At 44.8% G+C, this 23128-nt stretch overlaps 1 long non-coding RNA gene across 1 annotated transcript; it reads left to right on the top strand.

The window, feature by feature from the left end:
• The first annotated feature begins 287 nt into the window (after positions 1-287).
• Positions 288-985, top strand: LOC143104176 (uncharacterized). Its single transcript, XR_012983015.1, has 3 exons — positions 288-542; positions 662-734; positions 828-985. It is a non-coding gene; the product is annotated as an uncharacterized LOC143104176 (long non-coding RNA).
• The last annotated feature ends 22143 nt before the right edge of the window (positions 986-23128 follow it).

Here is a 23128-nt window from a genome sequence, read left to right as displayed (position 1 = left end):
AGCGTGAAGGACTGTAATCGCAATCCTATTTCCATGACTGTCTTTGATCAGAAACGCCAACTTCGCAAGACAGTTCCGATTCAGAAGCCTCATTTCGGATGAACGAGTGGTGGCACGGAAGGCTCCATAGATGCGGGAGTCACAGGGGGTCAACAAATACGACTGCATGTTGGTGTACACCCTACACAAGACGGTCGCCTCTAACGGAAACCACCTTACAGCATTCATCAGCACTAAGAATGAACACTGCCCCTTCTTTAACCATGTTCTCTGGCCTCGTGTCATTGGATAATTTCAGTGCAATCCTTTCTTCGAGTCGGTTGGCAATTTCAATCAGAGGGTTTTTGCCTGCTCTGACCATATTTTTGATGTGTTGCAGATGGCTCTCGAACTGGAATGCACTAAAGTTATCAACACTCCCAAGAGATGCCACATCAGCCGCCAGGTGCACCAAGGAGTGGACGTTGTAGACTTGGAAATGGGGTCCATATATAATCCGTCCACAGTCAACAAAGAACTTCAGCAGCTCGTGTGCATAGCAGGTATGTGTGACAGCCAGTTCAGGGGACACCAAAATGCACATAGCTGTGCTGAAGGTCATAAAATGTTCAAAAAGATTCTCCTGGAGAATACCTCTCAACACAACCTTTCCCGTATACAGCACAAATTGTCGGAACTCTGTGGCTTTCCAGCGGTCCAGCTCATCCAAGCTTCTTGGCCTGCGGGCAAAACAGGTAGGGATAACCTTTCTCAGGGCTATCAGACTGTTGTTCACTTGTGCAATTTGAGCTCTTGACATTCTCACTTCCGTCTTTCCCCTTGTCCAGAGCAGCAGTAGCTTTCTCATCACCCCAAGGCAGCATTGGTGCATGTAATCCCCAGGAAATGCCTTGACCATGTCGATGGGAAGACTGCAAAAAGGAGACGGGTTCTCTCCATGGTGATGTTCCGGCTGACAACACTCCCGAAATGACTGGTCAGTCCTCAAGGTTGAGGTTTTCTATGACCGGATACAGCATTCTCCCAGCCCACATCCCCTTCTGGTCACATTTGTCACAGCCCTAGTACCCTGAATATAGCTTCACACATCGCACCATGGCCTTAGCAGGAGAATCACAGGTTATGCACCTCAGTTCCACCTTCAGGGATCTGCCCTCCCATTCTAGACCGTCTTGCAGCACTAGTTCCCTTGCTATTTCAGCGATGAACGTGATGTCTTTTGGTTTAGATGAAGACAGGGAGAGGGGGAAAATACATGTGGGTGTCAAATTGATGGAACACAGAATTGGCCATAGCGATTTCTTTGAGGACTTGAAAAGAGGCAAGCCGTCAATATTTAGGGAGAGGCTAATTGTTTGGAGATCTTCAGTTATTTCTGGGGCATATTTATGTAGGTGTCTAGACAGCTGGTCATCCACATTGTACTTGATGCTGTCAACACCTCCTATTGATTCCATCTGGAACTTCCTTTTGGTGCTCAACAGAGCTCTGGCAGTACAAGGGAGCTCCTCATGGCCGTGTCTTCATAAGGGAGTTCCTCATGGCCGTGTCTTCATAAGGGAGTTCCTCATGGCCGTGTGTTCATAAGGGAGTTCCTCATGGCTGTGTCTTCATAAGGGAGCTCCTCATGGCTGTGTCTTCATAAGGGAGCTCCTCATGGCCATGTCTTCATAAGGGAGTTCCTCATGGCCGTGTCTTCATAAGGGAGTTCCTCATGGCCGTGTCTTCATAAGGGAGTTCCTCATGGCCGTGTGTTTGTAAGGGCGCTCCTCATGGCCGTGTCTTCATAAGGGCTCCTCATGGCCGTGTGTTTGTAAAGCTCAACATAGCTCTGGCAGTACAAGGGAGCTCCTCATGGCCGTGTGTTCATAAGGGAGTTCCTCATGGCCGTGTCTTCATAAAGCTCAACAGAGCTCTGGCAGTACAAGGGCGCTCCTCATTGCCGTGTGTTTGTAAAACCTGTAATCGAGCGTCCAGTGACCTGTGAGTGACACCAAACTTACAGGCCCACTCCGCTAACTCTTCCCTCAGTGTAGTGTCCACCACCTCCACAGCTACTTCAGATTCTTCATCTGTTGCTGGTCCTGGCTCATAACATGACGTGCTTGGTTCACCTACGTCCGCGTCAGCAACATGACTGCCACTGGAATGCTCTTCCACTGATGGAGTGTCACTGATATGGGATTGTGACTCTGTTTTTCTTTTTGTGAGCTCTTGACACCCTTGCCCATACTTTATTGTAACGCCGCTTTCGTTCACCTCTCAAAAGAGCATTGTATTGATGTCTCTACAAAGGAAATAGCTTATCATATCAAAACAACTGATATTGTTATGTACCAACTAGGTCGGATTAGATAGATTCATTGTTATAGACTTCCCTGTCTTGCTCCTGACATTTTGTGGTGTCTGAAAGTAAACAAACATTAATTGTAAGTAACTTAGAGCAGTGATTCTCAAATGGGGGTATGCGTACCCCTGGCGGTACATGAGATTTTAAAATATACATATCATTTGCAATACATTTAGTCATGGATTATTTTATTTTAATGGTCAAAATAGTTTTTTTTTTTTCAAATGTTTGAATTTTGTATGTGTTTATCCGTTCCAAAGGTTATTAAATTACACACTGATGGCACAGTGCTCTGTTTTAAGTCTTTTTCTCAACTAAAAATGCTTTGTGCTGGTTAGGGGGTACTTGGCTGAAAACAATTCACAGGGAGTACATCACTGAAAAAAGGTTGAGAAACACTGACTTAGAGTGATGCATAGAAGCTTATGCCTTTTGTTGCTGGTGTTAAACTGAAGAATTTGCTTACATAGCATTTGACATTTTCCATGTCAGTAATTTCTCCTTCTCAACTTTTCATATGTTGTCTAGGTTCTTCTTGCAGCCAATTACTGGTTACGAAATGTGCACATGATCACATTCTGTTTTGAAATAGCATTTCACTGAATGTCAACTTCTTCGGAATTGGTGTTGTAATTGCAATTGTGTGCAGTTCATCTACATGCCCAGTGTTAGGTCGGGAGTCAGGTCCACTTCTCAGGATGTTTTTTGCTACGTTTTCACTATTGTTTTCTATTCTGTTATACTGGGCCATCACAAGTTCATAATGACTCGGGCCCGGTTGGTGACGGGCCATAATGACTTGGCCCCGGTTGCTCTCAGGGGCCCAAAAACAGCCTTTTTGTGAAAAGCTTTTGGTGGAATTATGTAATTCTGAATATTAAGGCACTACAGCTACATAAATGGTCTTATAACCCTTAACCCTATTCTGGGAGTAGCTGCCTTTTTCCTGTGAAATACCACCCTCAACCCCTAGTGGCCAACGCAATGCAGCAAGCCCCACATCTTTCAGCCTATGGCACATTTTGAACTGAAGTTATCTGATTCCTGAAGAGTGTAGGGATATATGTGAGGATATGAATATCCCTTCTGGTTATTATTGTCTTGAGTGGATTTTTATGTTATTTACTTTATTTATTTTCTTTATTCATTTCTGCTGACACGCCTTAACCTGCCTTGTCAATATGTTGCTCTGTAGGTGGCGGTATGTGCTTGTAGGGTTAGGGTTAGGGTTAGGGTTAGGGTTAGGGTTAGGGTGCTTGTGCCATTAAACCGAAAGAAGCAGAAGAAGAAGAATGACGTTATCTAAATTTCACGCCATTCCTCCTCACGGTAGTTTTTCTGCAGTGGCTAGTGTTATGTGAAGACATAAGTCCGCAGACAAGTGTTTGTTATAGCCGACGAATTATTTTCGGATTGTGCAGGTAGCAGTACAATGTCGCCATTTCAAGTTGACATGCATCGATGCCGTTAAAATGCTCGTCCTACATAATGCTACAGTGCCGTGAACATAGCTACTGTAGCTGTCGTTGGCTTATTCGGTTGGTGACCTTCACAGTTGGTAAATTCACGTTACAAGGACCACATTGCTCATTGGCTAACGTGTGAAATACGAAGTGTGTTGGATAATGTAGGGCGATGTATTGAATCACAAGGTTTATTATAACATGTGGCATGTAACAGAATGCTTTCAATTTCACATGACATCTGAGAGCGTTTCATTTTCTTCACGTCATTGCGACAATGGAGTGAGTATATTTTAACGTAGGGAGTTAACTTAGGGAGTTGTTTACACCATAAACAATTCGTATTGGCGGAGGTTCTGAATAAAAAAAAATTGTTTCAGTAAAGTGTAAATGGCCGTGACCCTACCACGGCTCCATTGACAATGACTGATGGAGGTTGCTATAGTGTTGTTCAAAGGTGTTAGAACATAAGTTAGCGCTTTTTGTTTTGCTAGTTTCCACAAGCTGTAGGGCTCCTGCACACAGTTGCGTTCCGTCAACGCATGCCAGTGGGTGTTCCTGACTGTAGGTATGCAAATGACTTAAGGTATAACCGTAGTTTGATTGGCTGATGCCTTCAGTCGGTGCAGCAACAGCTGAACATAGCCTGTTTAGACGTTCTCTGAACTTCTCAACCTAAGTGATGGGAGCAACGCGACGCAACGGACCCACAATTCAGTTCGGCACTGAATGACATAAGCCCGTGTAAAGTGATCGGTAACTTATGCGTCTCCACCACTGGATAAAAAAGCACTGCAATAGACGCGACTGTATGTGGGAGTTGCCAGTTCTCTGTTGCCCTCTGTCTTGCATGGTTGTCCAGCACCGAATTATGTGACTGTCCGATGTTGTGAGTTACAGGCTGCTGTTGTATTGGAGTCTATGGCTGATTAACAGTAGCTGTCATGTTTTTGCTTGTGTGACTATTTCTGCAGATGAACAGCAGTGGTGTAACATATTGTGACTAAGTGTAGCAGCTAACTAGATAATCTGCTTCTGTGTAGCGGGTGTCGTGACTGTTAGCATGGTAGCTGTCTAGCTAACTTTTTAGAGTAGCTGATGCTGTTTGACAAAAGCAAGTTTAACAATGGCTACCTGATGCCTATTCCAGACACAAAGTCATGGAATGTATCATTTTTGGTATAAAGACATGGAATATCAGGGAATTGTGTTGCAGCAAAATATAGTAATACAATGTATTTCAACGTAAAATTGGTTACTAGCTGTACTGCTTGCTTGAGTAGGCCAATTAGGTTTATTCAATGCCCATTTATTCATCTCCGGCTCTAAAAAGGTAACTCAACACTCCGTGGCTGCTTAAAAATCCTTCGTCGATATGTTGTACCATTCATTATATAACGTTAGTAACGTTTAAGTCATACAAATTCAGCTTTTGTCAGGGAAAAGTTATGGAATTAGGGCGCTTTCATACGTGTTGTGTTCCGAATCACGGGCTGAATCGACCGAGTGTCACCATTGTCCTCTGGGTTCGTTTGTGTTCACATGGCAGCATTTATGTCGGAACAAATTATATAAGAAACCCACGTAAGATTAAACGTTGGTCTAGAAACAAACCCACGCACAATTACCCACGTGTGTGTGTGTGTCTAGGCTTCTCCCTAGGTGTTGGCCTAAGACATTCGCTTGAAATTCAAAACAGTATATATCTAGTTACTCTGTTACAAGTGGAATAAACGTGTAGCCTAATGTGTAGGCCTACACAAATGTAGGTGCCAGCGAGTTGTCAGATTGCGATATTTTAGGGAAACCCTCCACGTTCCGATTCAAATAGCAGGTGGGAACCCTGGTGAAAGGATATTTTCCGCTTCTTCAGAGACACATTTCTAACGTGAAATGGCGCACATTACATTATTCTGTAGTCATACCTGTGTAGCTTTGAAAACAATTTGGTTAGACTCTTACCTGGAGCTTTCAATGTTACTCGGTAGTACCAGTAAAATCTCCGGTAAAAGCCTAACCGCCGCTGTCACTCACCTTCAGTTCTTTTAGAACAAACCAAACCGAAAAGTAACGGAAACACTCTGAAATATGTGGCTAAATTACCTACACAACTACTTTTAACTCCAAGTAGTGTAACGACAACACAAACGAAGAAATTACACCAACATCTAAGAAATTAGCCTCCCTAATTCTATCTCTGTCCTATCGCTCAAGAGAACCGCCGATGTCTGCACAAATTGATAGTAGTCAGGGCTATTACTGCAGGCAAAGACCCTTGATTACTTATCACTTACACCCTCTCTGACGGCTGGTTGGCAATCGAGCAGGCGGTGGTTGGATGTGCAATGTTCTGTTGAAATATGTTAATACATGAAGTGCTTTCTGTGGAGCAGAGGAAATCTGTATGTGAAGTGACAATTGTATGGTTGTGGGATTTCGCAGACGCTTTTGTCCAAAGCCACATACAAATAATTACACACTTGTTCAATGTAACTGTACAGTATATTCCTACTATGCCACTAGAAAAACAGGATGGCATTAGACAAGTGGATAAACCAACACAGGCATCATGACAAGAAGTGTTCACTCTTCATGGTCTTCACTTTGCACACCTTATTACATTCAGCAACACCCCAAGGGTGTATGGGCAACCATGGCAAGGCTTAGGTGTTATTGGGATCACTGTGGTGGGGTTCAAACTAGCCTCATAGTGTCATTCTTGGTGTCCATGTCGAATTCAAGGGTTTCATCAGGTCCCTTCCCACAGGTGTATTAATCAAGCACCATGCAGTCAATTTGATAATCAAGGTGCTTGATTTTATACACCTGTGGAAAGGGACCTGATGAAACCCATTAATAGTTTTGTTCAGCAGTGTCTCTGGAAAGAAGCTGTGCCTGAGCCTGCTGGTGCGGGAGCGAAGCCTTCTGTATCGCCTGCCAGATGGAAGTACACTGAAAAGACCTTAGTTTGGGTGGGTGGCATGATAATGGATTTGGCTTTGTTTTTAGTAGTCCTTTGAGCAGATTGCAGTACTCTTTGTAATGCCTTGCGATCTGCAGCGTAGCTGTTGCCGTACAATACAGAGATACAGTTAGTGAGTATGCTCTTAATTGTATAACGGTAGAACTGTGTTAGAATCCGAGGACATAGGTGTGCTTTCTTCAGGGTTTGTAGAAAGTGCAGGCGCTGATGCGCCTTTTTCACCAAACTGGAGGAGTTGACACCAAGAAGCACCGCTGATGTGTGTGTGGGGGGTGGCAAGGGCGGCGGGTGCCCTGCTCTTGGCTCTCCTGAAGTCCACAATGATCTCCTTGGTTTTCTGGGTATTGAGTGGCAGGTTTTTGTTTAGGACTGTTTGATTATATTGCTAAATGTTGGGATTGATGGCCACTGAAATCTGGGGGGTATTTAATGGTTCACTGTTACATTGTAGTTTAAAGACTGGTTCTTCCCATGTTATCTCCAGCGGAATGAGAGCGTTCATATGACGACTCGCTATTTGTATGGCTCTGTATTTGTTACTTTAAAAAAAAAAAATTCTAATCTGGAAAATGTGAAGTTTGGATTTTTCGGACCGCGCTTCCTCAAAAGCATTGATTGTGCTGCAAATTATTTGTGGACCAGCAATCTCCTTGTTGAGGAGGGCCTAACCCTACAGATCATAGATAGAGAAAGCATGCTCTAGGAACAGAAATCAGGTGCCTGTTCAGCCATGGGTCTGTCTACACAGAAAATGACAAGTGTCTTGGTGAAAATAATGATATTTAGCCTATTCACCACAGCAGTCCTGCATCACAGTATGACAGTAAAAAAACATGAAACATGACATCATGACATTACATAGCACTGTAAATCATATAACTGATTTTAATATTTACAGATAGGCTATGTTGTATCAATTTAAAACATTTTTTTCTATCTCCTGTTATGAAATTATGTTTTGAACAATTGAAGAACAGTTAAACTTTATAACACTCAAAGCCTACAAAGCTATACATGCTTGCTTAGCATTTTATCATCATTAAGGCTACTTTGACAAACTCTTAGTCAGCTGTATATCCTCTGATGTGAATATTTACAGATATGTAAGCGCTATTTGTAACATTTATTTTGTTTTTGGCCTGTTATGAAATCATTTACTGAACTACTTAAACACATTGTGAAATGTAAAGGGCAATGTTGGAGACATGCATGTAGACATTGCTCCAAATTTAAACGCATTATTCTGGAATGGGTCACTGTACAGGGGAATGTTTTGTGCTCTGTAAGGTCTGCTGTTGATTCTGATATATGGTTTGTCATGTGTTGAGGGGAAAGTTTGTGAAGTATTCAACCAAGATGAATGGGTAGGAAGATGGGTGCAGAATGTGATATGATTAACAGAAAGTTAACCCCGTTTACCACCACGACTGGGAAAAGGGTCTTTTGTGTGATGTGACATGTGATGTCTGAGTGATGAGTAGGCTACTTAGCGAGTTGTTCAGCAAAGAATGGGTGACTTTGTACGCACTTTCTTTCTTGCTGTGCGCTGTGACTTTCTCCAGTGCGTAAAAGACTGAAATAATGTGCGCTGTGAATGCTAGGCTTCATTTGACAGGCTAAATAAATGTCGTTAGTCGGACGCAAAGCAGACTATTGAATGTCTGCCTGTGACTGAATAATTGATTGTACCGCTCTCCATTGCCTGCAGTGTGGAAGTGTAACTGTTGTCATATCATACTCATTTACACAATTTCTGTTTTTCAGGGAATTGCATTTCTCTTCACCAACCAGAGGCAGGACATTGTGCCTCTGTTCTACACCACCCACCCTTCAACCCTGATTGTAGCTGGCGGCACAAACACCCCAGTCGGGGCCCACTGCCCTTCCAGCTCAGCGCAAACCCCCTCTATAGCCAATGAAGGAGACACCAAAAAGCACACAGCTGCGCTGAAGGTCATGAAATGTTCAACAAGATGGTCCTGGAGAATACCCCTCAAAACAATCTTTTCTGAATGCCTCCTTTACCCTCCATGTTTTTTTTGTTTTTTTTCCCCTCACTGACTTCATCTACCCTACAGTGTTTTGTTAACTACTGTGTACCTTATATGGCTGTTTGCGGCTAGTGGGGCTTGATGTGAGCCTGCTGGGTGCGTTCGCGCACCGGCGTGGGCCACCGTTATTATTTCTGTTTACTGCTCTGGCAGCCGGAACCTGTGTGGGCCTGATCAGCGCATATGTGTGCTTCTTGATAGTTTTGTTGTTGTGTGCTAGGCTACTTGAAAAGGTAAGTTTAGCTGTTTGTGCCTGCTAGGTGCAGTCTTGCACGAGGTGCGGGCCGCTGTGTGTCTCTTTGCCAGTTGTCCGCGTGCGTTCGCGCACTGGTGACCGCCTTCTTTGTACATCTGTTTATACCCCGTCGCCGCTGTCCGCAGCTAGCTGGGCCAGTGTGAGCCTGCTAAGCATGTCCACACGCTGCTTCAGGCCACCCGTGTACTGTATTACCCCACTGCTGTATCTCTTTACGGGCTGCTGCTTGCAGACCCGGTGCGTTGAACGGCCAAGGTAAGTGCCTTATTGTATTGTATTGTATTGCATTGTGTTTTTCTGTGGTAGGCTATGGCGGCACACTACTGCAGAGTCTGCAGGGCCACGATGGCCCCCAATGACGGGCATAGAGAGTGTCCCGCTTGCCTTGGGGCCGCCCACCTCCTGGAGGATGTCAACAGCCCCTGCAGCGCAGCCTGTGACCTTCCTAGGGAGGAACGGCTCCGCCGGGCTGACCAGGCATGTGGACACGTGCGTGAGGGCTGACGGGACAGGCGGCGCTCACCCGACTGACTGTCCCACTCTCATAGGCATGGCCGTAAGCATACGCACAAGCGTAAATGGGACCAGCAACATGAGTCCCCTTCCAGGCATGGTCAGGTGGAGGTCCCTGGACCTGCTAAGCGCCCCGCTCCAGCTGCCGTGACCGAGAGTGGTGGCACGGAGTCGCTTCAGATTCTCTCAGCTTTCCAGGCTCTGGCTAGGAGGATGGACTGGCTGGAGGGTCTCCAGGGCACGTCATCCTCTTCTCTGCCCCCTGGCCAGGAAGGTCTCTCCTCATCCAGGCCTGAGAGCCATGGTGCAGATGTTGATCTGGGTGATGTAGATGTGCTGTCACTCCATGCCCCTCGCTCTACGATTGATGACGTAAGCGGGGACGGCCTACTGGATGAGCTACATTCAGACATTGTGGAGCCAACTGATGAATCCACGGTGCCGGAGGAGGTCCCTGTCGGCTCCTTGATGTCACGGGTGTTGAGTGCCTCCAAGATCCTGGGTCTTCAGGCCCCTATGCCAGACATGGCTTCCCTTGGGGGCGTCTGGGAAGGCGTCTCGCACAATAGCCCACAACCCTGTATACCCGTGGCAGAGGATTACACGAAGGTGCTGCGGACGGCATGGGGTAAGTCGCTACAGCGCCCCCAATTCAATCCAGGTTGCCGTCAGCTGGCAAAGGCTGCCTATCTGGCTGACTCAGGGCTGGGGGATATCGCCGCCTGGACTTCCCTGGGGCCTGCCAATGCATCTCCCAATCCATGCTGCCCGTGTAAGGAGTGTGCCAAGACGGACCGTTTCATCACTCACTGCTTTGACACATCAGCACGGGCAGCCCGTATGGGCAACGCCCTGGCTATCACTCTGGCGGCTCTGCGAAAAACGATGAGCCCGGAGGACCATGATGCAAGGGCCCTGGTGGGTGCCGCACTGTCAGCCCACTCCCAGCTGACGCGTGATGTGGGGAGTGCTATGGCCTCTGTGGTGCTGTGCCGTAGACAGGTGTGGCTTGCCCAAACCTCTCTCCCTGATGCCATCAGGACAGACCTGTTAGGTCTCCCCGTGGTGCCTGGGCATGTGTTCCATCCAGACTCCCAGGGGGTGCTGGACAGAGTGGAACAGGCTGGCGCTTCTAGAGAAACTGGTCAGCGTGTGTGCCACAGGCGGGCTCCGGTTCCCCACAGGGCAGCATCAGGTAAGTATGGGCGGTTGCAACCCGCCCGAACACCACAGGTAAGTATCAACTATGCTGCCCCGCAGGACCGGCGCTTTCGTGCACCAGACCAGAGCTCAGCCCCAACTCCCTGGCCCAGAGGACAGCGAAGACCTCGACGGGGCGCAGGCAGAGGTGCAGGCCGCGGTGGCGGTCCTGCCTAGGGATCCGGGGCTGCCCGTCGATTGCCCTTCCCAGCTGTGCAGGACCTCCTGGGAAGGGATTGTGCCAGACTCTTGGGTTGTGGCTACGGTGACTCACCTCAAGGTGCTGCCATTCAAAATGGTCCACACTGGAATAGTGATTCGGTCCATCCAGGAAGGGGAGTGGTTTACGTCTCTGGATCTAAAGGACGCGTACTTCCACGTCCCTATCTGCCCAGCACACAGGTCCTTCCTCCGCTTCGCCTTCCAAGGCAGGGTGTTCCAGTTTCAGTTCCTCCCATTTGGCCTTTCGCTGGCCCCCAGAATTTTTGCTCGCGTGGTGGCAGCCACGCTAGCCCCCTTCCAGGTCCGGGGCCTAAAGATCCTACCGTACCTGGACGACTGGCTAATTTGTGCCCCATCTCAGGTACAGGTGGTGCACGACACTGACGCAGTTCTGACCCATATCCAGGCCCTGGGTTTCACGGTCAACTGGAAAAAGAGCAACTTGCAGCCCCGCCAGCAGGCGGATTTCCTTGGTGTCCTCCTCGACTCGGTCAGCATGATGGCGTCTCTCACTCCACGGAGGGCAGACAGTTTGACCGAGGCTCTGACAGGCTTTCAGCTGGGCAGACTGGTCACCGCCCACAAAGTCCAGAGGCTGTTGGGCGGCAGCTGCGGTACTGCCATTGGGCCTGCTGAAGGCACGTCCCCTGCAGTGTTGGTTCAATGCTTTTCAGCTCCACCCGAGAGACGACAGGCATGTGAAGTTGCGGGTGTCTCCTGCTTGCATCCGAGCCCTGCGTCCTTGGAGGGACAGGAGGTTCTTACTCCAGGGTGTTCCACTGGGGGGCCTTCCTCACAAGAGGCAAGTCATCTCGACAGATGCTTCTCTGACAGGCTGGGGAGCTGTCTGGGAAGGGCTGTCAGTGAGGGGCGTGTGGCCTCCCTCCTGGACGTCAGAGCACATCAACGTCCTCGAGCTGAAGGCCATCCATCTCGCCCTGCAGAGGTTCCTGCCAGGGTTGCGAAGCCAACATGTTCTGGTGAGGTCAGACAGCACCTCGGCGGTGTATCATGTCAATCACCAAGGCGGCACGAGGTCCCGGCGGTGCCTCCAGGTGGCGGAGGAGTTGCTGTCATGGGCATGGCCGCGTCTGGCTTCAGTACACGTTCCAAGCGTGGAGAACAGGGTGGCAGACATTCTCTCCAGGACCGGGCCACTCCCGGGGGAATGGAGATTGAACCCAGAGGTGGTCAGCCAGGTCTGGGCTCAGTATGGTACTGCACAAGTGGACCTGTTTGCGTCGGCGGAAACGACTCACTGCCCAGAGTGGTACTCTCTTGTGGGACAGGGAGGCAGTTTGGGCCTGGATGTTCTGTCACAAGACTGGCCGACAGGCTTGTTGTACGCTTTTCCTCCATCCCCTCTTGTACCTCAGGTCCTGCGGAGGATCAGGGAGGGCCAACACACAGTTCCGCTGGTTGCTCCACGGTGGCCGGCGAAGCCTTGGTTCCCAGACCTTCTCCGGCTCCTGCAGGCTCAGCCATGGCAGTTACCCTGCTGGGCGGATCTTCTGTCCCAAGCAGACGGGCAGATCTGGCATCCGAGCCCAGGTGCCCTGCGCCTGTGGGTTTGGCCCCTGCAGAGTCCGTCATTGAACAGCTAGCTGAGTCTGTGCAGGAGACTCTGAACAATGCCAGGGCTCCTTCTACTAGAGCTTGCTATGCACTCAGGTGGAGGATCTTTTCGGATTGGTGTGCCAGCTTGGGTCTTGAGCCAGCGGTTTTGCAGTCCTATTTGGATCAAGGCAAGGCGGTCAGTACTGTGAAGGTTTATGCCTCGGCCATTTCAGCCTTTCACCAGGGTGTGGATAACAGACCCTTGGGTAGGCATCCACTGATTGGTCAGTTTTTAAAAGGGGCCCGCCGGTTGCGTCCAGTTCGCACTTTGCGGGCACCAAACTGGGATTTGCCCACTGTTTTGATGTCACTTACTGAAGGCCCGTATGAGCCCATTTTAGATGCAGATCTGCAATCTTTGTCTCTTAAAACTTGCTTTCTCCTGGCTCTTTGTTCGGCCAAGCACGTCGGGGAGCTGTGCGCCCTCTCCGTCAGCGAAGACTGCCTGAGGTGGCAGGCAGGGGGCACTGGCGTGTCATTTTTGGCCTAATCCAGCCTTCCTGCCTAAAGTTCTAAGTCAGCAGTCTATCAACCAGGTTCTGGAGCTGACCCAATTCCAGCCGTCTGCTGCCTCATAGGCAGAGCAAGTTGCTCACTCTGTGCCCAGTCAGGGCTTTGAGAGCTTATCTGGCCCGTATGCAGTCGTTGAGGAGGGAACACACTCAACTTTTTGTCTGTTATGGAGCGGCGAAGCAGGGGCTACCGCTTTCCAAACAGCGGCTGTCACATTGGCTGGTTGAGGTTATTTCCCATGCCTATCGGGCTCGGAGAATGCCAGTTCCTTCGGGTACAAGGGCTCACTCCACCAGGAGTATGGTTACGTCTTGGGCTGCCCTTAAGGGGGGTACCATCAAGCGATATCTGTGCAGCGGCTTCATGGGCGACGCCTTGCACGTTTACCAGGTTTTATAGGGTGGACGTCACTCGCCCAGCTCCGGTTGGCGACGCTGCCCTCATGTCCGTGACCGAGCGAGGTTTTAATGGTTAGCTTAGAGCTCCTTGCGACTTTTTTGGTATGTGTCATCCCTTTTTTAGACCGTAGTGACGGTCAGAGTGAGGTCGAAACAGATCGTAAATTACGCATGTAACTATGGATCTGTGAGACCGAGGGATGACCGTCACTATCCTTGTCGCTCGGACCATCCTGAGGCACTCAAGGTAGGAGACTGAACCGGGAGCAATCTCCGCTATTTACAAGCTCGAGTCGTTCTGCTTCCGGAGGTCATGGGCATGACTTTGTTGACATATGGTCTTGGTGATAGGCAGAACGAAGGTGATCATTCCTTTTTTAGACCGTAGTGACGGTCATCCCTCGGTCTCACAGATCCATAGTTACATGCGTAACTTACGTTTTCAATGAAACAGGTTTTATTGAACTAGCAGAATTGTGTCTGATTTGCAAAAGCACATAAGTTTGGAGTTGTAAGGTAGAGAACACAGATTATACAGAAAGATGCTACAATGAAAACGTAGGCATACCCTTTACACTTTGTGACTTGTGTCAAATTATGTTCGAAGCATAGCCTGGGCTGTGGCCAGTCACGCATGACTAATAAGCCCACTGAAAACATGAAGACTTGCATGGGAGAAAAGCTGGAGTACATTGCAACAGGTCTGAAATGAACTGTTACACAGAAGGCATGTGCACAGCTCACTGGCATTGGGCAGAAGCTTCAGCTGTTAAGGTACGTGTTTGATAGCACTTAGCATTGTTGGACTCAGGCTGCAGGATGATTTCAGTGCGGACGTCGCCTTAATTGACATCCCGGTGCAGGCATAGCGTCATTGTCGAACTCAAACAAGGGCGTCCTTAAGACGGTTTTTAAATGACTTAATGCGGACGTCACCTGTCGGACTCAAACAAGGACGTCCTTAGGATGTCTTTGAAATGATCAAATGTGGATGTCATCCGCGGGACCTTACGGTGACGTCCCCAGAAAGTCCGGCACCGGACGTCATGCAATAACCGAAGGATGACTTGCTCCGAACGTCAATAAGGTCACCGGAACGTCCGCTAGAGAACATGACGTTCGGGATCAATCGGGGACGTTGTGAATGTCGGCATAAGGTCCGGGTGACATCCCGTGTTTGTCGGGTACCCAATTTCTGTATGTAGTGTCGATTTTCCCTGGTTTGAATTCTCCGTCAAATGCAACCCATCTTAGAAGACTGAGCTCCCTCCCTATCTTCAGCTGTTTAACTACAGAATGCCATGTGTCTAGCGTAAAAGACGTTACTGGGTCAACCTGATCCTTGATAATTAAAGGAGTTTCCCTTTCGCCAATGTATGTTTGGATTGGGTAGGAACAGGTATTCATTTCTATATCTTTCCAGCGGTTTACAGCGTCATTACTACACCAACACAGAAGCGGACAAATTTGTGCTGCATAGAAATATTCCCTCAAACTTGGGAGTGTCATGCCTCCTTTATCTTTAGGTAGTTGGGGAGTAGTAAATCGCACTCTAGGTCTTTTACCCTCCCATATAAATATTGATATTAATTTGTCCCATTTTGTGAACTGTGTTGGAGGCAGCTCTACTGGGAGCGACTGGAATAAATACAAGATCCTAGGTTGTATATTCATCTTAACTGCATTTATCCTGTCTGTAAAATCCATGGGATAGGTAGACCATCTTTCAATATCTGTTCTTGTCACACTTCTTCATAATTACTGCTATATAATTCAGAATGATTTTTGGTTATGTTTACTACCAAATATTTAAGAGATTTTGCTTCCAATTTTAGTTTGTACTCTGTCAACCCTCGCGTCTGTATCGCATGGAACATGATTGTCTGAGTCTTTGATATGTTAAGTTTATAACCAGAGTATTGACTGTATTTTGCCAGGGTCTGCATTAATCTATCAAAAGATTTCACTGGATCATTCAAATAGATCACCACGTCATCTGCAAAAAGGCTTATTATATGGTTTTTGTTGTTCATGTCTACTCCATTTAAAAGAGAATCTTGTCTGATCATTTGGGCCAAAGGTTCGATATATATGGCAAATAAGATGGGACTTAAGCAGCATCCTTGTCTACTTCCTCGCTCTAATATGAATTTGTCAGACAGAGAACCATTTACTTTTACTGTAGGTTCATTGTAAATAGATTTAATACACTGTATAATTGAAGTATCAATCTTATAGTCAACATTTAAAATTGATATAGGCCTATAATTGTGACATAATTCCTTATTTTTTTGTGGTTTGGGGAGCACTGTAATGATCGCTTCCTTCCATGATGGAGGAATACAGTTTTTTTCCATAATCCAGTTGAAGGTAGTGAAAATATGCCACTTTTTGTAGACAAAAATAGTCAATGCAAGTTTTTTTTATTATTTTTATTAATTAAAGCAAGTCTGTCAGTCGTCTGCCAAACAGACTATTTTGGGCGCACATGAAGAAAAACATATTTTGAACTCGATATGTCAACTTTAAAGAGACTAGTTGAAACATTATGTCAACTATTATCTCAACATTTTGTCTTTAATTTGGACATTCAAAACTACTTTGAAGAGCTTCTAATCACGTCTTTCGTATCACTGGATTGAAATTTAGGATTGGAAGGATTGGAACTTAATTAAAAAGTGAAAGCAGATGGTTGATCAGCTGTGTTCTAAAGAATGTTTGATTCAAGTTCAGCTTGAGTTGTTGCAAACTATTTGTTTCTCAGCAAAAGCAGTATGAACAGATTAACAGTAACAAATGGGCTATAGCTGTGTAGGCCTAGGCAAAAGAGTCATATCGTGGGAAGTTTATTGTGTCGTTTTGGCAAGTAGCTGTGTAATAAGCGGGGTAATATATAGAACGCCGGTCATTATCGGGAAATAGGTCCCTTCAGGGCGAAACAAAACCCCTTGGCTGCGTGTCGGGGTCAGGTTCGCCCTGTCGGGACCTATGTCCCGATAATGACCGGCGTTCTATACATTATCCCTTACATAATGACCGCTAGAACTTTGGGAAATTCCATTGAAGTCAATGGAGCGTTCTACTTGCATTGTGAAGAGCCGTGTAATATAGGCTAATCCTACAGTTAGGCCTAGGCCTACTATAGGGTTACCTATCACAGTTACCACCACAATTGCCCTTAATAATAAGTAGGCTAGCCCTAGGGAGCGTGTTCCATGCGAGCTTAAGTACGCTATTATGAGACAAGGCTACGACAAAATTCCAACTTTAATTGAAATAGTTTAGCTTCTGTATATTGCAGTAGGCTAGGCCTAGGCTAAGCTAGACGGCATGGCTCAAGCTTACCTGCATTCTGATCCATCTTTATTCATTATGGGTTTGCATATCCCATGATCCTTATAGTGTCCTCTCTTCGTTAGTCATTTTGTAGGCTATGATTTGAGCATGACATGCATTGTGTTAATCAATATAAAACTTATGCCTTGCAATGTATTTTTCTTTTTTAGATGAACCCTGAACGATCTACGGCCACGCCATATCAAAAAGCCCCCATACGAATGAAATGTGTGGCCGCACAATCAGGTTGAGGGGGGCGCAGTGAATGCTACTTGGGCTATGTAGGAAATGCGCTTCCTCACGGACGGCAAAGATCTTCATATACTCTCATTGCCAGAAGAGAAGGCTGGCAAAGTAGTCATGGACATACATTTTCAAGCGTTTGTGTGTGAAGAATGGGCGGGCCTACTTTAATGAAAATACAGTGGCCTTTAAGTCTTACGACATGCCAGTTACCCCTGAGCTTGTGAACAAGGCCAAGTCCTTGCTGTGCCCCCCCTCCAAGCAGGTCAAGATTGAAGAGGCAGAGGGCTACGTCACCGTCAAGGGACGAGTCACCGCTGTGAGTCTATAGTTTGAGCTAATGACAATCCCACAGAAAAGTAGCCTAGTCAAATTCCCAATGGTTGTGCAAACAACTTCAGATCCCAGTAGAGGTCATTTAGAGACCATCAGTCAGACAAATAAAGGAAGTGATGTCAAACGCTTCAAAATTCGTCATGCTAGAAGTTAGATTCCGGAAATAGGCATCATTTATTTATGGTTATGGTTATGGGAGATTTGGCAGACGCTTTTGTCCAAAGCTACATAAAAATACTAAACAATATAACACTTTAAATTTAACAGAGAACAATTTAAAAATTGGTCAGACTTCATTAACCTGTTCATTCGTTAGCGCCCCTAGTGGTCGCGCCGCCGCTCCCGAACTGATAACATCAAAGTTACAATAAACTAACAACAAAACTAAATAATATATTTTCATAAACAATGTGGCAATATAATAAGCACTAATATTCATACAAGCACACATAATTTCAGATGCATAGGTCCTACAGTTCACTAGAAAACAGTTAAAAGAAAAACTGCTCATAATCAATGAATTGTAACCTGTTGGTAACGTCTCCCAAACTAATCGTTCATTTAGTCATGTTACAGTTGTCAAAAAAGTTTTTTTTTGCCATCTAAAATCATTTCATATCTAAAAGATGAAATCACAAGACTGGGTAGATTATCTATTCACATTTGAGTAGTTTATTATCGTATAATGTAGAAAGAGGTGCGCACATCTAAATGTTAAATAAGTAGGTGCTGGACTCAAAAAGTGACAATAAAAATTACAAAAAAGTCCGCACACTAGAACTCCATTAATAATTTTCTTTTTATTCACCACATGTGACGTTTTGGGACACACTGCCCTTCCTCAGACATCTTTTATTATCTAGTTTATTATCGTACTCACATAATGGTGAATAACGTGTATTAATTTTCCATCATATAAAAACGTTTTTTTCCAAAACCATTACGAATATTACGAAAGCTTAACATGTCCTCTAAAATACTATATGGTTTTTATTCACTCAAATACATTGTACTCCTTGTTTTATAACAGTTTCCATGTTTAGCGCAAGTAGCTAAACTACTTCCGCATTTGAAACCAGCCCATCTAACGTGATGATTCTTCTAACCATGGTTCCTGACCTGATTGACACCTGTTTTATCCAATAGTACTGGCTTTCAGCTTCAAAATGGTATGACGATTGCCTGACTTCGAAAGACATTGAGGTGTGATTGGTTGGTGCATAACCAAACTTGACAGAGGCGCGTCGTTGTTCTCTCACGTACCTTGTTTACATTACGCAGATGCGCACAAGTGTTCTTGACGAACCCTGCCTGTGCCAGTCAGGTCTGCATAATTTCCGCAGTATTGGTAGAATTAACCAACAGAATTTAAGAGATTTAACAGGGAACAGGTTTTCAACATGCGAGGGAGAAGATGGCAACATGTCTTCTTGATGGCCTAGCTTCCAGCCACCATGGAATCCTATTTGAAGAAAGGCTAAATTGGGTCCTGAACATGTAAGTATCTGTAGTTTGATTGCGTACTGAAATGAACATGCATTTAGAGCTTGAATGAGTTTGCATTCAGATATATTTAAGAAATGCCTATATGTACAATTGCCTATATGAATTGGCTAAAGTTAGCTGTTTGCGAACTACAGTTAGCTAATGCTAGCTAATGTAATGTAAATGGCCTAGACCAGGTAGCATACTGAAAGAACAAACGTCTGCCTATGGGCTTTTGTTGTTGTTAGAATTTCGATTGTATATTCATTGAGATAAAGTAGGTGATAATTACAAATGAAACATTTGATTTGGAACAACTATTCAAAGGTAGCCTTTGGTCTCTTGAGTTCAGTTTACTCCATTTGAAGGCGTAAAACAGGCTTAGCTCATGCAAAAATGTTTCAAACCAGCACGGATATTTTTCTCCTCGAGGTGAGGAGACTAATGTAGTGGTAGTAAAAATGTGTAGGTTACTGTCTGCACATGAGCAAAATGATAATAAAGGACTTTGCAAAGGTGTATTGTGTGGAGAGAGTATTTGCTGCAGCTGCTATGCTTTAATTAATCAAATTAGCGTTGCGATCGTGCAGCAAAAAAGTAAGTAGGTCCTGTATGGAACTGATTATTTGTAGGGAAACTTGCCTATAGCCTGGCTAATTCTAATAATCAGCCTTCCACAACAGTCTAAGACCTTGCAGTTTATGATGTTACATTAACTATTTTTCTAATCTTCGATTTAATATCTTGTATGATAAACTATGCATGTTGTCGTGCAGATGACCTGTGTATAACCCCTGTGGTCCTGTACAACTGTCAATCATTAGTAAAGTACATGTATTCCTCATGCCTACATAATAGGACAGGGAAATTTAGTTCAGCCTGTGTTTTGTTCTACAATATCAATGCCAAGTCAAATGCATACTTATGTGTAAACATGCTATGTATGCATCTAATATGTAGGTTAGCCTATGGATTGTTTCCTGTATGTTTATCTTTTGCCACTTTTTAATTTCAGAGTGAACCACACCTGTCCCTGTCTCATCCAAGTCTCTCCCATCATTCAACGTGGCTGCAGAGGACCCTCTGTATACAGCTCACTTCCTTCCCTGTGTCCCTCCCATTGCCTTCTTCAGCTGAAGGGCCTCCAGTTGATCAGCACCCCACAGCTCTGTCCTGTCAGGTGATGCAGGCCTTCCACGAGCTACATGGGCAAGGCACACCACCAGCACCATGCAGAGCAGCCGCACCACCACAACTGCGTGCAACACCACACGCAGCTGCTGCTTCTGCACCTGACTTAGCAGACAGATGGCATGGAGTTCAGGTGGATCTCCTGAAGTTGTACAGCACATTACTAGCGAAGTAACTAAACATTCATTTGGATAGGTTTTGGGTATATTTTGGAAAGGGTTAAGACCATCATTTAGATTCCCATAAGAAAATGCATCATATTACCCAGAAATTAAGTCAGGATGGTTTGCTGTAGGATATAATGCATGGAAAAACTAGACACACTTGATATTCAGTGATTGATGTGTTGTTTTGTATTTGGTGATTTTGGATAATCTATGAGACACTTGGAAACGCCTAAACATACCATATGAAATCTGCTCTGTAACACCTGTAAACCGTTACCTATAATCTTCAAAATTTACACACATACTACCATGATGTTGTTGAATCATGAAGTGCAGTTTTTAATTTCCTAAGACTCTCATAACCAGTTTCACACTACAATAAACAAACAAAACAGTAGGCGTTTTGTATTTTTTTTGCTTTTGCAGCTGTAAAATTGAACACAGAATTAACTTAATAAAATACTGAATATGTTTGAGGTTGATGGCCCAGGTGTCCTATTTACTTTAATCCATAACTGATTATCATGCAATTTGTAGAGCCATAGATATTTAGGTTTAAAATTAAACCGTCCAATATAGGCGGAAATTGCCCATTTTTGCCTACTGCACCAACAGGTTAAGGAGAATAGCAATAATAAACAATAATGTCCAAGCAATAATATATAACAACAATAGCATGTTAAGACTACATTAAGGAGAATATCAATAATAAACAACAATGTCAAATTAATCAACAGCCTAATGAAAATAAACAATACATACAATACCATATCAATTCAATACAAACACTTTTTCTTAACCCCCCCCCCCAAAAAAAAAAAAACACTAGTTTTCAATCCAGTGGACATGACAGATGGCTATTATTAACTTATCACCCTAATATACATACTGACACTCAAAACTAACAATTAGCTTGAACTGAGTAAATGCACTTACGTAGGGATGTAACGATTACCGGTATAATGGTAAACCGTGATAAAAATGTTGATGATAACAATTACCGTTTTCATTTCAAATATCATAATTATCCAATTGATTACCACGGTGTGGAAACCGTGTGTTTAATCCTTCCCAGCTTCATCCGAGCCTGCTTTTGACATACAGTGTTTAACTAACTAACCCTACAGTGAAAAAAAACTGGTACCCTACTGATTCTGTTGTCTAATTGATGGATTTAATTGACCGTTCGCAAAACCCCTACCTCGAACGGTCCTGGTCCAATCCTAGCTCAGCAACTGTAACTAAGGAGAAGGACGCCCGTCAAACATTACGATTTCAGCACGATGGTGAAACGATGCGCCTATGGCACCTGCAGGTCAGACACCAGGTACCCCAAAAGTTTAGAGGGAGGGGTCGTTTTTTCGCCTTTCCAAAGCCCAAAACTCAAGCGGAAAGATGCCGACAATGGATTAAGCAGTGTGGGAGACTTCACGCACAGCTAAATGTCTCGAAGATTAATAAGCATACATATGTCCGCTCTAAGGTAAGTAAAGCTAGCTGCTAGTGAGCTAGCATATCAATTATCAATAAGTAGTTTAAGTAGCTAAGTACATACAATCTGTAAAACTGGACTTAAGTTAACAGTTGTGGTGTTATATAGCATTATTATTGAAAGTAGTAAAGTTAGAACACTAGATACTTTATCCCGTAGGAAATTCGGGCAGCCTGTAATGTAGCCTGTCAAGCACTAACGTAATTATGTTGCTATCAACACAGATAATTTAGCAAGAGGTTGACGGTCACTGGAGGCTATAGGACTAAAATCTGTAAAACTGAACTTAACAGTTGTGGTTCCATCTAGCATTGTTACCGAAAGCAGTGCATAACATTTCACCAACAAATCAACACGTTGCCATATGTAAAGTCATAACATACTAAGCTAACTGACAGGCGCTAACCATGTTGCTATCCATACTTCTATCTGGCATACTGTGTATTAAGGTCCCAATATGTGATTATGAACTTATTGTATTTTAATCTTTGTAGCATTTTATGAACGGGAGTCCTACACCTGAGTATCCCAACCCTGTACAGGCTGTTCAAGTGCCTGACCCGGCAAGGGAACAGCTAGGAGGCTGTCGAAAGCAACCCACAGAACGGTAGGTTATTATCCCTAAGCATGCTACATTTATTTAAAAAAGAAATCTGCATAAAGCTGCTTTTCTGCAAAAGTTCAGTTGAAAGAATTTGTGGTAATGGTAGTTATCCTTAGTTATGGTAATGGTAGTTATCCTTAGTTTACTTTTTGATTTGGAACCCTCTTAAGTCTTGTATTGTGTGCACCCAACACCCTGTTTCGTTCAAAAGTGCATACACATAGCCAGTTTGATTGTAAGTTACAGGGTTTATTCTTTTTTGCAACAGTGTCCAAAACTACAGAATTATTTGCACCTCTGCTAAAGTTGACTAAAACAATCCATATAAATAACAACAAAAATGTTGAATGATTGCAGATTCAGATTCATTTTGCAAGATGCCTCCACTTCCAGCCATTGAGGCAGAAAACAAAGAGTGTGTTGTTCACAGTGGTAAGTGATTTTATGTTGCAATGTATTAATCAAAATAAAAAACATCAAGCTTGTTTTTCATTTGCTCCCATTTAGCTAAATCAAAGTGAATCCTCTCGAGGTAGTCTTCCTCACATTTTACAAAGTCACACCATAATAATCCTGTGAGCCCAAGCTGCCCCATTATTTGGTAATGGTAATGATAGTCATGATTTTCTTTTAATTAATTCGCAGCGGAACACCGTCGCGCCATTTGGGGGGAGGGGTGGGGAGTGGTGGGGTGTATTAAATCAATGG

Source organism: Alosa pseudoharengus, unplaced genomic scaffold (assembly GCF_046254945.1).
Source record: "Alosa pseudoharengus isolate Yale_2024_CS ecotype anadromous, Long Island Sound unplaced genomic scaffold, YU_APseudo_1.1 YU_APseudo_1.1_scf_5, whole genome shotgun sequence".
NCBI lineage: Eukaryota > Metazoa > Chordata > Actinopteri > Clupeiformes > Clupeidae > Alosa > Alosa pseudoharengus.
This window is presented reverse-complemented; position numbering and strand designations above follow the sequence as displayed.